Genomic DNA, 14,705 nt, shown 5'->3' on the forward strand with positions numbered 1-14,705 from the left:
TGGTGGACAAAAGTGCAGTTTTTGCTGACATGAAGTACTAAAATGCCCTTTCTTGCTGCCTGAGTCTGGCACTAGATTGGACTTCCATTAAGCAACCTGTGGAAATGTCTGGGGATCAACCTGATGTGATGGCCAAGAACTTGGGAAAGGTTGTACCATAAAAACAATGAATGATTCAAAACTGAATATTTAGCTGGAATTATGTATTTAATGTGCTGCTCACAAATAGTTAAAGAGTCAGCTTCTTATTCTTTTATTTCCAGCAAGAAGGGCATCTTTCTCTCCCCCACAAACACATACAGTTTGGTTATGCACAGTAGAGTTCAAATGAGGTTTTCCATGCTCCTCTCAGATGCCTCAAAGTTGTTGGAGGAGTTAGTCAAGCAAGGTGTTGGGATTGAGTGGCAACATGGTATTGTCAGACTAGAATCTAGGAAGCCCAAGTTCAAATCCCATTTCTGCCATGAACGCTTGCTGTGTGACTTTGGGCCAGCCACACACTCTTAGCCTTAACCATTCCTCATTGTTGTGAAGATAAAACAAAGGTGAAAAGAATGATGCAAGCTACTTTGGGTCTCCATTATGGAGAAAAATTAGATAACGAATAAATACTCCAGAAGGGATACTGTTGAATATGCTTTCTATGGACCAATGTTTTTCTTGATGAAGAAGAAGAAGAAGAAGAGTTGGTTCTTATATGCTGCTTTTCCCTACCCGAAGGAGGCTCAAAGTGGCTTACAATCACCTTCCCTTTCCTCTCCCCACAACAGATACCTTGTGGGGTGGGTGAGGCTGAGAGAGCCCTGATATTCCTGCTCGGTCAGAACAGTTTTATCAGTGTCGTGGCGAGGCCAAGGTCACCCAGCTGGCTGCGTGTGGGGGAGTGCAGAATTGAACCCGGTATGCCAGATTAGAAGTCTGCACTCCTAACCACTATGTCAAACTGGCTCTCCAGTTTGATGAGTGTACTTGCTTTCCTCAAAAGAAGAAGACCAGTGTGAAAGTTAGGGATGTCTGCCTCCTGGAATTACAGTTCATCTCCAGACCACAAAGATCAGTTCCCCCAGGAGTTTCTCAACCTGGATCTGGAAACCCTACCTTTCCTCGCCAGTGGCCAAGGAGGATCTGGGAACCCTAGTGAAAGTCCACAACTACAGAGAAAGGCAGAAGTTTATAAGAACTGGACCAATGAATCTAAGAGTTGGATTGGACCAATGGCCCAGCTCTCAGCAATCTAGCTACCAAACAGAAGGTGCCTCAGGAACATTGATAGGAATGCCATAACAGTAATGAATATTGTTGCTAACCATACTGCCTCAGCAAATGAAGGGTACATTTAACTATTGTCATGGTTAATTGCTTCCAACTGATCTGCATGTAGCCACCTAACCTGGAAACAAAAGCCTGCTTATTGTCCTTTAGCATTAACTTAAAAATTGATTCCATTCAGAGCTATAACCAGCACACAATAAGTTTAAAAAATAGATGAGGAAAGATGCCCCAATTACTAAAAGCCTTCTCCAAAGAAATGATCATTTGAGTTCACTTTTATTGATACCTTCTCTCTTTTCACTATATTTGATATCCTGCTCCTCTGTGTTTGACTCTTTTTAATAGCATGTCAATCTGTCCCAGGGACATTCTAAGCTCTGCTGTCTGTATATGGGTTGAGAAAAGGAGGGTGGATAGCTGTGCAAGCATGACACACCGATACCAAATTTAGGAAGATTTGGGTGCGACACAATCACTTCATCACACAGTTTCAAATGTTTTTAATGCAGGTTTTAGCTAAAATGCACACCCAGGTCTTCCCAAATTTAAGTGCATATTAGAGTTAACATAATTACTTGACATTGTAAAACAGGAATTGATTAATTATAAAAGTACTGGGATATCATTGGTGGAGTAGGTAGCCCAGCACCAGGTTGAGAGACCTTTTTAGAATCTCGAGGAAGGATAAGCAAGCGGGATACTTAAGGAAGTGGGACAGTTAAAGAATGGCAGTTGCAAAATGTCAGTTGGAGATACGGTAGAAGGAAAGGAAGGACCCTGGACAGTTAATATTTTGGAATGTGTTAGAATATGAAATTATGATACAGTTAATTTAGGTGACTGAGAAGCAGATATGTAGACATTTCTGTGTTAGCTTCTAAATCAATCAACTTGATCAGTTCTCTAAAACAGATGTAATAGTTTAAAGTGGGCAACCATGTTGGTCTGAAATAGCACAACAAAATTGAGCTCAATGGCACCTTTAAGAACAACAAAGATTTAGTCAAGGCGTGAGCTTTCATGTGCATGCACACTTCATCAAACAAAAATTATAAGAGTACAGATATAAGGTGAGAGTATATTAGTAGTAAATTAGCAAACAGTTGAAGATTGGATAGTTCTTTGCTAGAATAACAAAATCTGTTTTTGGGGCCCAGTTGTTCACAAAAACAAAGGGGCTTTAAAAATGTCACAGTTAGTGATTAATAGCGGACATCTTCCCAGTTGTGGAAAGAAGTAATTAAAAGAGACCATTAATACTAATATACATATGAATGTTTTAAGTGCTATTTCTTTGTAATAAATCATTCTTTTTAAAAGAGACTGGTTAAGGAAATGTTGTTAACCTCCATACCTCTTAACCCACACATCAGCGATACGTTTGGAATATTTTATCCTAAAACTGGACTAAATGCAGCATAGTGAGAGACACAGTTTAAAGAAAAAATGTGAACAGTAGAAGCAAAATAGAAATAGAAGGAGCGGGTATGGCAGGAGATGTAAAGGCTCGGGGGTGGGGGGAGAACTGGAGAAAATATGGGGGTTTATATTGGTTTGGCTTTTTTTGTTTCTTGAGTACTCTCCTTCCATTTTTCCATTTCCCACTACTATGGGGGAAGCAATGGAAAAGCTTCCATTTTAGAAATAGTGAAATGCTTCTTAAGGACCCATTACGCATGGCAGGAGCCACGCCAGACTTCTGCTGGGTCTTTGTGGAGGGGTGGCATGCCCCGCCGCTTCCCGCTTATGCATGGAAAAGGGAATCCCCCAGTGTATCCCCCCCCAACACAAACACATTTGCTCAAAATGTATAAAGTGCAAATTTGTAGGTAAGAAAAGCTATAGCATTAGATAATGATTCCTATGTATATTGTGAACATAACATTTGAAATACTTTTTTGTTTAAATGTAATTTTTGAAACAATGTTATCACATTTAATGGTAATACATTATCAAGGAGTAGAGTGCTTTCAATGCTATAAAGTTTTGACAATATCCAAACATGCTAGTAGTCCTACCCATTGTGATTACATAAATATTTCCATCCAAATAATATTCTTTCTGTTTACTATAGAGTTTGTTTTCTACTTTCAACTGTTTTTTTTCTCCTTTCTCTCAGATGGCAAAAATTAAGATGCATGTCCTATGGTAGCATAGGGCATAGCACTTTGCAACTCTTCCTCAAATACTGGGTTCACTTGCAACTTTTCTTACAGAAAATGAAATTTTCTGTAAGAAATTTAGTTTGAAATGTCATCAATTTATAGGTTAAAAAAATTGTAAATGATGCCATTTGTGCTATTAAGTCAGTGAAATAAGTGTAGTTTTTATAGGAATACAATGAATATTTCAGTGCTCCTCAATTGCCATTTTACCCTGAAGAAATAGAAAAGACATTGTTTTCTATGGCTTCAAAATTTCCAGAAATTGTACCTCTCTAGGTAGTGGTCAGTGGGACATTCTACCCAGTCCTGCTTCCTAGACAAAACAGGAACCAGCAGAAAGTGCTGCTGCTGCCTGTTTCACCCCAAGGACAAGTGATTTGGGTATCGTGCTGAATCTTGAAGAGTAAGGAAGTGATGTGAAAGAATAATTCCAAAGCTCACTTCTCTTTCAAACTAAACAGAAAACTGTTTGGGACCTGTAAGAAACAGAAATATGCAGTTCATATAGTGCCATCAGGAAAGGGTGGTGAGGTGGAGAAAAGAATCCATTAACAAGAACTGCTTGAAATTCCACAGTATGCTTTAAGAGTATCATTGAATTGACAAATGAAATGACAGACTGCTGTATTATAATGTACCAGTTATCATTAAACCAGTTAGAGTGAACAATTCATTCTATGCCTGTTTCTGTTCTTCTGAAAAAATAACTGGGTTTGGAGGTAGCATTTGATACTTAGATGGTTTTGTACATTTGGAGTTTAATTTCAACAAACTTTCACACTGTTGCTTACATATTACTGTTGCCCATATTTAACAGCTCCTTTTCAGAAATTCTGGCTCTGAGTGTTACCTTGTATTGAGCAAGGGGTGCTATTCTTAATTGCAGGTCAGCCCAAAGGTCCACTTAGAACCATTTTGTTCCTTATCTCCCTTTTCCTTTGTCCCAGGAAAAAGGCGTTGGTTCCAAGGAATGGGTTCCAGCTATGGTGCAATCCCCTTTCAAATGATACCTCTTGCAGCACCTGCTTAAAGGAGAATGTAAACCTCAATAACAAGACTTGGGTGGCAGCCAAAGTCAATAGTCCTTTCCTAATTCCTGTCATGGGGACACTTAAGATGCTTGTTATTTGTTTTGTCCTTTAAATGGCTCATGTGCATAAAGAGGCATTTCAGGGCTGTGGAGAAGGAGAAGGAGTTGGTTCTTATATGCCGCTTTTCCCTACCCGAAGGAGGCTCAAAGCGGCTTACAATCGCCTTCACTTTCCTCTCCCCACAACAGACACCCTGTGGGGTGGGTGAGGCTGAGAGAGCGCTGATATCACTGCCCGGTCAGAACAGTTTTCTCAGTGCTGTGGTGAGCCCAAGGTCACCCAGTTGGTTGCTAAACTGCTCATCCCTGCATTTAAACAAGCTGAATTTGCAATGGCCAAATTGATTCAGCCACAAATCAGCCTGCCAAGAGCTGATCTTGATAGGTCAGCTGATTCATGGCCCTTTAAACACCCCCACACACTTTCTCAGTCAGTATATGAGTCAGTATATGAGAAGATGTGTGTGGGGAGGAAAGAGAGACATTTAAAGAGCACCATGCCTAAAGTTTTTGGAAGGTATTTAAAGACATTTGTGCATGTTAGCTGTAATGTGGTGAGATCCTTAAATTACATCTCTATGTCTTTGCAGACAGCACTGCCCACAAAGGCATAGGGAGGCATTTTTAAAGAGCACCACACCAAACAGCTGATAATTATATTTGTATACCACCACTCACAAATGTCTCGTGGCAGTTTACAGAATCAATAAAAGCACAGTAAAATCCCCTAACAATGCCCCTTAAAACAAAAATATAACAATATAAACATATAACAATATAAACAAGATTGCGAACAATAATATAGCAAACCTTCAGCTCCGTTCAGCATGTGGGTCAATAATTCTCTCTTTCATTATCTCACTGGGAGCGAGGATCTTAGTTAGTCTCAATTAGAGATCCTCAGATGGTGGCACCAGGATGCCACTCTGGCCTCAGCCATATGCCTGGTGGAAGAGCTCCATCTTGCAGGACCTGTGGAAAGCTGACAACAACAGGGCCCTTAGCTCTTCCAGAAACTCATTCCACCAGGTTGGGGCCAGGGCCGAAAAAGCCCTGGCCTGGGTTGTGGCCAGGCAGATGTCCCAGGGGCCCAGGACAATCACTAGATTCATACCCACAGAGCAAAGAGCTCTGTGGGGGGCATAAACAGATAAGCGGTCCCGCAAATAGATAGGACCCAGGCCGCATACAGCCTTAAAAGTTAAGACCAATACCTTAAACTTGTTTTGGAAACAGACTGGTAACCAGTACAGATGGCGCAGCACTGGCTGAATATGGGCCCTCCAAGATGTCCCAGTGAGGACCCTCGCAGCCGTATTTGTACCAGCTGTAATTTCTGGATCAAAACCAAGGGCAGGCCTGTGTAGAGCAAGTTACAGAAGTCTAATCTGGAAGTGACCATTGCATGGATCACTGTAGCCAGGTATTGTGGGAACAGGTAGGGCGCTAGCAGTGTCAGGACCATTAAAAAAATTAAGCCTCCCCATATTCGCAGAGGCACTTCAGGGCATCCCCCTTCTCTTATTTAAAAGGCAGGAGACCCTCTTGTGCTGTGCTGTGCTATAAGAGATGGCCTAGTGTGATCATTAGCAAATGAAAAGAATAGTTGACAAGTAATTGATTAGCTCTTCACCAGAGTCTTGCAGTTATGCTGTTTCCCCTTCAGACTCAAGAAACTGCTGGTGCTGGTAGCCCTCTGCCCAGGAAAAAAAAAGATGTTTTTGTGGAAGAAATGGGCTGTTCATGGTCTATGTGCAAATAGAAGATGTCAGCCTTTTGCTCACATATCAACACAGCAATGGTTGCCAGAAAAACCTATTCCATGAGTGCTGTTGAACAGGCCTGGATTCCATGTGAGTATAATGTAAAGTAGTTCATTCTTCAACCAATGCTTAGTTATATCTATTATATTTTTAGCCATCTTTTCCTTCCACCACTTGACTATTTTCTTCCTTTCTGCTCCTTGCAACAGATTGGGCATGAGGTCATAGCAGAACTATCAGACATGCAGTAGCCACTCCCAAGCCTGACTAATGTTATTTCCTAATATTTCTTAGAAGAAAGCAGCTAGTGGCCTTGACAGTCACTGACTGCATGGCATAGAGAACAATGCTAACAGTGAAACCAAATTTACAGGCAACTCAGCTGAGAACATGGATAGGGCAGAATATAACAAGCTGGCACAGATGTGGCAATGCCTCAGGAGCTGCTTTCACATGGCTTATCCAATAATCCCTAAAGTAATTTCCCAGCAGGGATATATTGCTCAAGCACAGCAACAGAGGACAGAGCTGTCTTTAATACAAGAGCAACTTGCTGAGGACAAGCGAGTGAGGAGATTCCTAAACATCTATGTAAACTCAGTAAATAACAGGCCTTGACTCCCGTGGAATAAAGGAAGAGAATGAGCAAGATCTTGCATTCCCTGAGGAGTGTTTGTTTGTCGTGGCGCTGCAGGATTAAAAACTTTGCAAGGCACAACTTGACACGCAAGTACTTGCCAGTGAAACTCAGTTCTCAGCATTCATATAATATCAGCCAGATTTGATTACAATATAGAGATGATCTAAGTCAAGAATACAGATGCATGACAATCTTACTATCAGAGGGGGTTCACTTGTTATGGAGTTTCTGCACCTAACCTGCTTACCACAGAGAAGTGTGTTGAAAGGCTAGGAACCCAGAGGTCAAGTGGAAGTGAAGTCTGGCAGCCTACTGCACCAGAGATCTTGCTGTGTTAGATCACAGAATCATAGAGTTGTAAGGGTCCTCCAGAGTCATCTAGTCCAACCCCCTGCAGAATGCAGGAAATTCACAACTATTTGCCTACCCACTGTGATCCAAATTCCATGTCCAGATGATGAGGAGCAAGAACAAAACACTTTGCAAATGCGTTTAAAATCACAATTCAGATCAATTTTATTATTTTAGATACCTATACACAACTTTTCTAGAAATCAAAATCTCAAAGTATATTACAAAACTGTTCTTTCCCTCTGTTTTATCCTCACAATGAACTGCTGAGGCCAGTTAGGCTGACAAAGGGAGTGCCTGGCTCAAGGTCATGCTGCAAGCTCCTGTGACAGGGTGGGGACTCATATTGGGATCTTCCAAATCCTAAGCCATTACTCTAGCCACTGCACTGTGCTAGATCTCAGAATTCGTATAGTTCAATCAGAAGGAGCATACTATAGACCGGCGGTCCCCAACCCCCAGTACGGGGACTGGTACCGGTCCATGGATCAATCTGTACCGGGCCGCGGGTCCTCGTCCTACTCCTTGGCTGCTGCCTCAGGGGCTGCCCTGCCACTCTGCCGCCAGCTCACCTTTGGTGCTCTCTGGCAGCCACCATGGCTGGGGCTCTCCCTTGGCATGACACTGCGCAACTGCTGCTGGCAGCACCCCCCAGTGGGTGGTGGGAAGTAAGAGGCACTGGCAGGAAAGCAAATGGAGCAGGAGCTCAGGCAGTGGCAGCAATGTCCCTCAGCAAAAGACACCCCCCCCCCCGGGCTTCAGTAAAATTTTCAAGCGTTGATAAAAAAGTGATTAAAAAGTTGGGGACCACTGCTATAGACCATTTGGTATTATTTTTCTCAGCCTTGAGACTGACAAAGAAATGTGTATTCCTGAAGCCTAAAAACAGAGGGCTGTTTTGATTTTGGGAACGCAGATTGAGTGAGGAATAAAAATAGTACAGTGTTTTGGTAACATACCTTGCAGGGCTGTTTTGGTTGGCAGGAAGCAAATCCTTGTCAAAATGCTTTTTTATTAATTTCTTGTCCTGTCCTAAGGAGAAAAATAGAGGCAGATCAGGAAAGCAACACATAGAAGGTTGCCTCTATTTTTCACAGTCAGAGTAGTTCAGCAGTGGAATAGGCTGATAAGGAGGTGGTGAGCTCCCCCTCACTGGCAGTCTTCAAGCAAAGGCTGGATACACACTTTTCTTGGATGCTTTAGGATGCTTTGGGCTGATCCTGCGTTGAGCAGGGGGTTGGACTAGGTGGCCTGTATGGCCCCTTTCCAACTCTTATGATTCTATGATTCTATTCTATGATTCTAACATTCTGAAGATACAGGACTGGAGCAAGTGAACAGGGCATTGACAAAAATGAGGATCTACTGCTGCAAAATAATTAAATGTTTTGAAATCCAAAGACATTTCAAAATGTGAATTTCTCACTCCATGGCTATTAGAGTTAAAAGTGAGAACTCCATGGAGGTTATTCCTGTAAGGGTAGCTTTTAAAATGCCTCCTAGCTTGATGACCAACAGAAATTAGAAAAGTTCTCAGGGATAAGATAAAGGGGTTTTCAAAGTGTTTTCATCAGCAGTGAAAATTTCTGAGCGTGATCAGAGCCTGTGCTACTAACTTTGGTTTATTTATCCCTCCTGGCTCATTGATGAGGTGGAATAATGATAATGACAATGACAATGACAATGATAATAATAATGATAATAATAATAACAACAACAACAACAGTTCTGAGAATACTCTTCAATAATGGGAGCTTCAAGCATTCTGGACACTTAAGAGTGTTTGGCTTTTGCTAGCCCCTCCCCATTCTTATAAGTATGGGAAATAAAGGAGAAAGAAAACTGATAGTGAGCAAGGAAGCTCCCTTGAGCTGGCTTCAGTTCCAATGGAAGCCAGAACGAGGATCCAGTAGTCAGGAACCCTGCAAGGAGAACCTATCCTGTCCGCCAAGAATGGTTTGTGTCTCACCATGGGGGGAAATACTCTCATAGACAATTGTCCAAATACTCCGCACAATATAATAAATTGGTGCTGATGCGAAGATATAGGGCATAAAAAAATGGAAGCCACAATACAAAACTCACAGCAGATAGAAACAAGAATTACTTTGTAAAGAGAAGTTAGTGCTATAGGAAACAGGAGACCCTGGCCTGAGTTCTGTTTGGGGATAGTGATGCATTCCCTTCTTATTTTTTGATGATAGATGATACACCAGTAATAGTGATTAGAAATGCAAGATGGTGGTAATGTGTAACAACTGGGCAAGAACCTGCCACTCCACTCAAGCTGCTCTCATAGTCAGAGGGAACAGATTTAGGAAGATTCCTTTGTGTTGCCATCATGCCTCTACTTTGAATTAGGCTTCTTGCCCTTCTCCATCTTGGGGATGGAACCAGTTTGTCTGTGTGGGACATTAGGTTAAAAAAAAGGTTTCTGGTCATTTCCACTATAAAGATGCAGTGACTACATCCACACCTAATATTATTCTATACTGAGGAAAGGGCAAGCCTGGGCTTAATGGATATTAGGAAATCGGGCCAGATATTTAAAATTATCAATGAGACTACTATTACTCGCAAAATGAGTAATATCATTAACAGGCTGTAAAAGGAAAGAAGTATACCTTCATTAGCATATCCCACAAACAGGTCAGACTCTCCCAGTGATGTAAGTTGAACTATAGGAATTTGCTGCCAAAATTCTGGTCCAGTAAAGTAACTATTGGGTAGAAGACATCAAAGACTGCCTCCCAATGCACCTCTCCCTGTCTGGAGACATTCCTTCTTTTTTCCTTTTAAAAAATAATTCCAGTACCCCGCATCAAACTCTTCACACTCACATACAGCCTTAGCCAATCAGGCTGCATACCTGTCAACTCACCTGGCTTTCTCCCTGCTTTCTAATAAACAGAACTGTTTACCCAACCATCTTGCATTATAAACGGAGAAACCTGTGCTGCAGATGGGAGCCAACATATTTCTATTTGATAGATTCATATGTGCTTAATATTATTTTGTATGCTTGAATGTGCTCATTCTTCAGACTAGCTGCTTATGTGCTCCACTTAAATAAACTATGTTTCTGATTTCACTGTATACATATTCTCAGTATTCCCTCCCAGTATTCCCTCCCAGTTTGCAGAGCATAGGAGTCAGAGATTGGGGCTGGATTAGAAAGTGATGAGGACCTAGCAGCACAACTGTGAGGAGAGCTACACTCTTTTAAGTCCACTGAAGTAATTGTGATGAAGGGAACCACTGTGGTGTACTGATTCAACTACTTGAACATGTTCACTGCAAAGTTCACAGCACCTCTAGAAATAATTATATGCTATATAAATATTTGCTCTACAATGGTGTACTTCACATCTAACAGACCGTAGAACTTTGAACCACATTGTAAGTAATTAAAAATACCTCTGTTGCTTACATTATATTTCTACAAGGTTTTCTCCATTTTCTGTTTCAAAACACTGCCAAGTACAGGCTGGACTCAGTGACTATCTGTATGTAGAGATTAATATAATTTTAAAAAATGTGACAACAAAAATCAACACAAAAAGAAAGGAAATTAGTTGGTATACTATGAGGAGCCTTCATACATTGGATGGCTTTTCATACTCCTAGAAGCGAATTATAGAGTTGGAAGGGATCTCCAGGGTCTTCTAGTCCAACTCCTTGCAGAATGCTGGAAACTCACAACTACCTGTTCACCCACAGTGACCCCAATTCCATGCCTGGATGATGCCACCTCCTGCCCCCAAGAATCCCTGGCCAGTCTGCCCTGGAAGAAATATGTCTCCTGATACCAACGTGGTGATTGGCATTTCCCAGGGCTTGTCAGAAAGGACCACAAGAGCCAAACACCAACATAAGCCCTTCTGCTCACCCATTGATAATCTTCCTATGTTCACAGAATCCTGCTTCATACAATAAGATGAGGCAGGCATAAAAGACAGAAGCTTGCAATGCATGATGCAGGCATTTGCAGTGCAGAAGGAACAGGTTGGTTGCTAGACATGGAGGAAATTGCAAAAGTCAGGTGTGTCGCTGAGAAGGAGAACCTAAGGGGACAATTTCTTGAAGTCTTGGTCATCCCAGAGGACTAGGGAGTTAGGCAACTTGTGTGATTTGATTTTTATGATGTTTGTCTGGGGTCTAGTGATGCAAGAGGAAGTCCAGGGGAATCTTTAGTCATGGTGGCTCTTGGCAGGCCTTCTGGTACATGAAAGTGATTTTGGTACAGGCCCAAGTCTATGCTCTAATATCATATGCTCTAAGAAGCAACTCTCCTTCCCCAATCAGAACCTTATTTTGTGCTTCTGCTTCATTATGCTTATTTCTTAGAACAATGAATGAAAAGCATTATGCAATGCTTTGGATGATCTGTTCTTTAATTCCGAAATAGCAATTTAGCCTGTCTCGTATTCTGCCCACTCACAAGCCACAGGGTCAAGATTACAGCCACAGATTCTAATTTATGATTTGATTGATAAAAAATGGCCATGAGTTAGCAACGGCCACAGTTGGCGCAGTGGGTGGGTGGGCCAGGGTCTGTCCAGGGAGGGGGGTCCATGCAAGTTGGCACGCATAAGGGGTAGGCTCCGAGGTGCCTATTTAAGGCACCATGTGTCGGAGCCTGGCCTCTTCTACTGCTGGAGCCCTCTAGACAGCATCCCTTCCACTCACTCTATGGTCAAGGTTCTTGGGTTTGGAATATATCTTTGTCACAGCTGTGGAATAAGGGGGCACGGGGTGGAGTTTTGGTCAGGGACCCGTTTGTGTACTGGGACCCTAGGGTGGGGGTCTCAATAAGAGACTGAGTGCCACCTTACCTGGTGCCCTCTCCTGTTGATCCCTGATCCAGTGAGTTAACTGAAGCTACATACAGGAGAGGGAAGACAGTCTACACGTAGTGTACAATTTTCATTACTTTATTGCTGATATGAGTCAAACTGATATTTTTAAGCAAAGAATTTGCTTTATGACAAATGTTTCAAATAGTCAACTCTTTAAGATCACCTTCTCCAGGTATCCTGTTTCCACTTGTAACAATTTATTGCCCCTGGGGCAATTCACACATCTGCTAACATGGAAAAGTCAAAGCCCCACTGGCGAGCTATAATAAAATGTATTTGTACGGGCGCAGTACCTAGTAACTGCAACTGCTGTGATGTGTAGTGCGAAAACACATTTTCCGGGTGATGAAATAATTTTTGACTACAGGAAAGATGCACATCTTCACAACAGGAGTATAACACGGAAGAAAGGGGGCCAGGACATAAGGCTATGCCGGTGGGAGCAGCTTGACATTAGAGCTGAAGCTAAGTCGTTTCCTTCCAGGGCAGTGTGTTGTGTTCCTGCCTAACCACCTACATTGTAGGTCCTAAAATCTGATTTTGAACTGCTGCTTCCATAAACATGCTTCCCCATAATCTGCACCCTGTTGCACAATCTTCTTATATTTCCTATAGAGTGCGTCTGCCAAGTTGCATCACAGTGTACATTGCTCCACAACGACATATTAATCTGATCCATGACCCCACCTTTAGTGCTGGAAGGGAGGTTTATTAATGACAGATCAAATCCTCATGGGAGGTGGAGCAGCTACAGCACTGCCTGTGAAACGGCATCTGTTCACCTCATTGGTTCATGGGCAGAGCAACCCTTTGCAGTGGCTGCCCAGGGTGGAATGGCGGTGCCACTAGATCGTTCCCTGTGGAGCTGGGCTATACAGCAGCCAGCGGGAAATTCTGTCCTTATCGTCCTTCCTTCACCATTTAATATCTTTGGATTTCCTCATAAGTATAGATATTGCTTTACAATCCATTTTATTTAGCCTGAACTTTATAATCCCATTGTCAACTGTTGGAAAGTATTCCTCAAGTAGGTGTTCATTGCTATTTCAGTAATGCTTAGAACATGACCACTTGTATAGGACTTGTAACGTCATTAGCAATGACTCAACTCTCCCACCCCCAGCCCGTAAGTCAGTTTGCAACCTGTTTTAAATGCTTAAGCATGGATGTGCATTGGCTCCCATGTTATCCCAACTCTGGGATACTCTTCCATCCTTTTTTTCTTTTTAAAGGGGAGGAATTTAATTGAGATGAGCTATTTAGAATTCAATATATTGATTGACTAATATGTGAAAGTTAAGAGAGTTTTAACAATTAGGGTCAAGGCTACTTCATTGTACCTACAGTACTGTGCCATTTTGGAAACCTCACTGTGCTTTTAAAAATGCTGTGGCTGGCTGTGCCTTCACCGCCATGAAAAGGCTACAGGAGTCAGTGCTTTTGTCCTTGATAGCAGGGGTAGTCAACCTGGGGTCCTCCAGATGTCAATGGACTACAATTCCCATGAGCCCCTGCCAGCGTTTGTAGCAAGGCCATCCTCCATTCTTGCGGAAAGCAGTGAACACTCTGGTGCTTGATCAAGGCTAGTGAAACTACAGGAAACGACAGGAAAATTGCTTTGAAAGTCTTAATTGTTCCTTAATTTGAATGATCAAATTTACTCTCTTGTGGGGGACATTTTTCTTCTTCTTTGAGAACATTAGTTTAGTACCTTCTACCTGTTGCTTTTTCCTTCCACTGCTTCTTTCTGTTTCCCTTTGAAGACTTTCCAAGGTAGGGAGGAGTCAAGAATGAGCTTAGTAGGTATTCATCCCATGGTTGAGAAAGCCATTTGTTGGCTTCCAGTTTGCTTGCTAGTCTAGTGACTCAGTCATGGGTTTTCTCCTCCCCCCCCCCCGCTCCTCTTTGCTTTTCCCAATATACAACACAGCAACTGGGAGTTTCCTTTGGGATACTTCTGCCCCAACTCTTGGAATACACCCTTCCCTTGAAGCCTATTATCTTTCTCTCAGAATGCATTTCCTTTAAAGAAGCTGGGTGAGATTGTGTCTGGATGACAGCATAGCAATCAGCCCTAAAATATCCTGTCCTAAAATATCCTCTTGTTTCCCTACCATATTCCTGGAAAACACTGTAAATAAGGATTTGAACATTTTTAAAACCTGAGAAGTTTTGACAAGTCCCAACAAACAACAATCTCAATGGTTTGGCAGCAAAATAAGATCAGAAAGCCTTTTGATTGCCATCAGTGCCTTGGCAGAGGCCAAAGGAAGACAGAACAAGAATGCTTTGAACAAGCCCGGTGTGCAGGGCGTGTCCCTAGTTTAGAGGGTGTGCAGAGTGACTCATGGCATTATCATGTAGTACTGAGTGCATAACATGCTGGATGTGTGAGAGTGAGCACCTGAGCTGTGGCTTCTTCAAATCCTTCTGGAATTTCTTCCAGGTTTCCTCTGCTGAAACACGGGGGCCATGACAATTTCATTCTTAAGAGAGCTGCTAATAATTTCATTACCTGTTTGTTTTCTTCATGTAAACATCTGTACCTCACCCTTCTGTAAAGCT

This window comes from Paroedura picta, chromosome 4 (assembly GCF_049243985.1).
Source record: "Paroedura picta isolate Pp20150507F chromosome 4, Ppicta_v3.0, whole genome shotgun sequence".
Lineage (NCBI taxonomy): Eukaryota > Metazoa > Chordata > Lepidosauria > Squamata > Gekkonidae > Paroedura > Paroedura picta.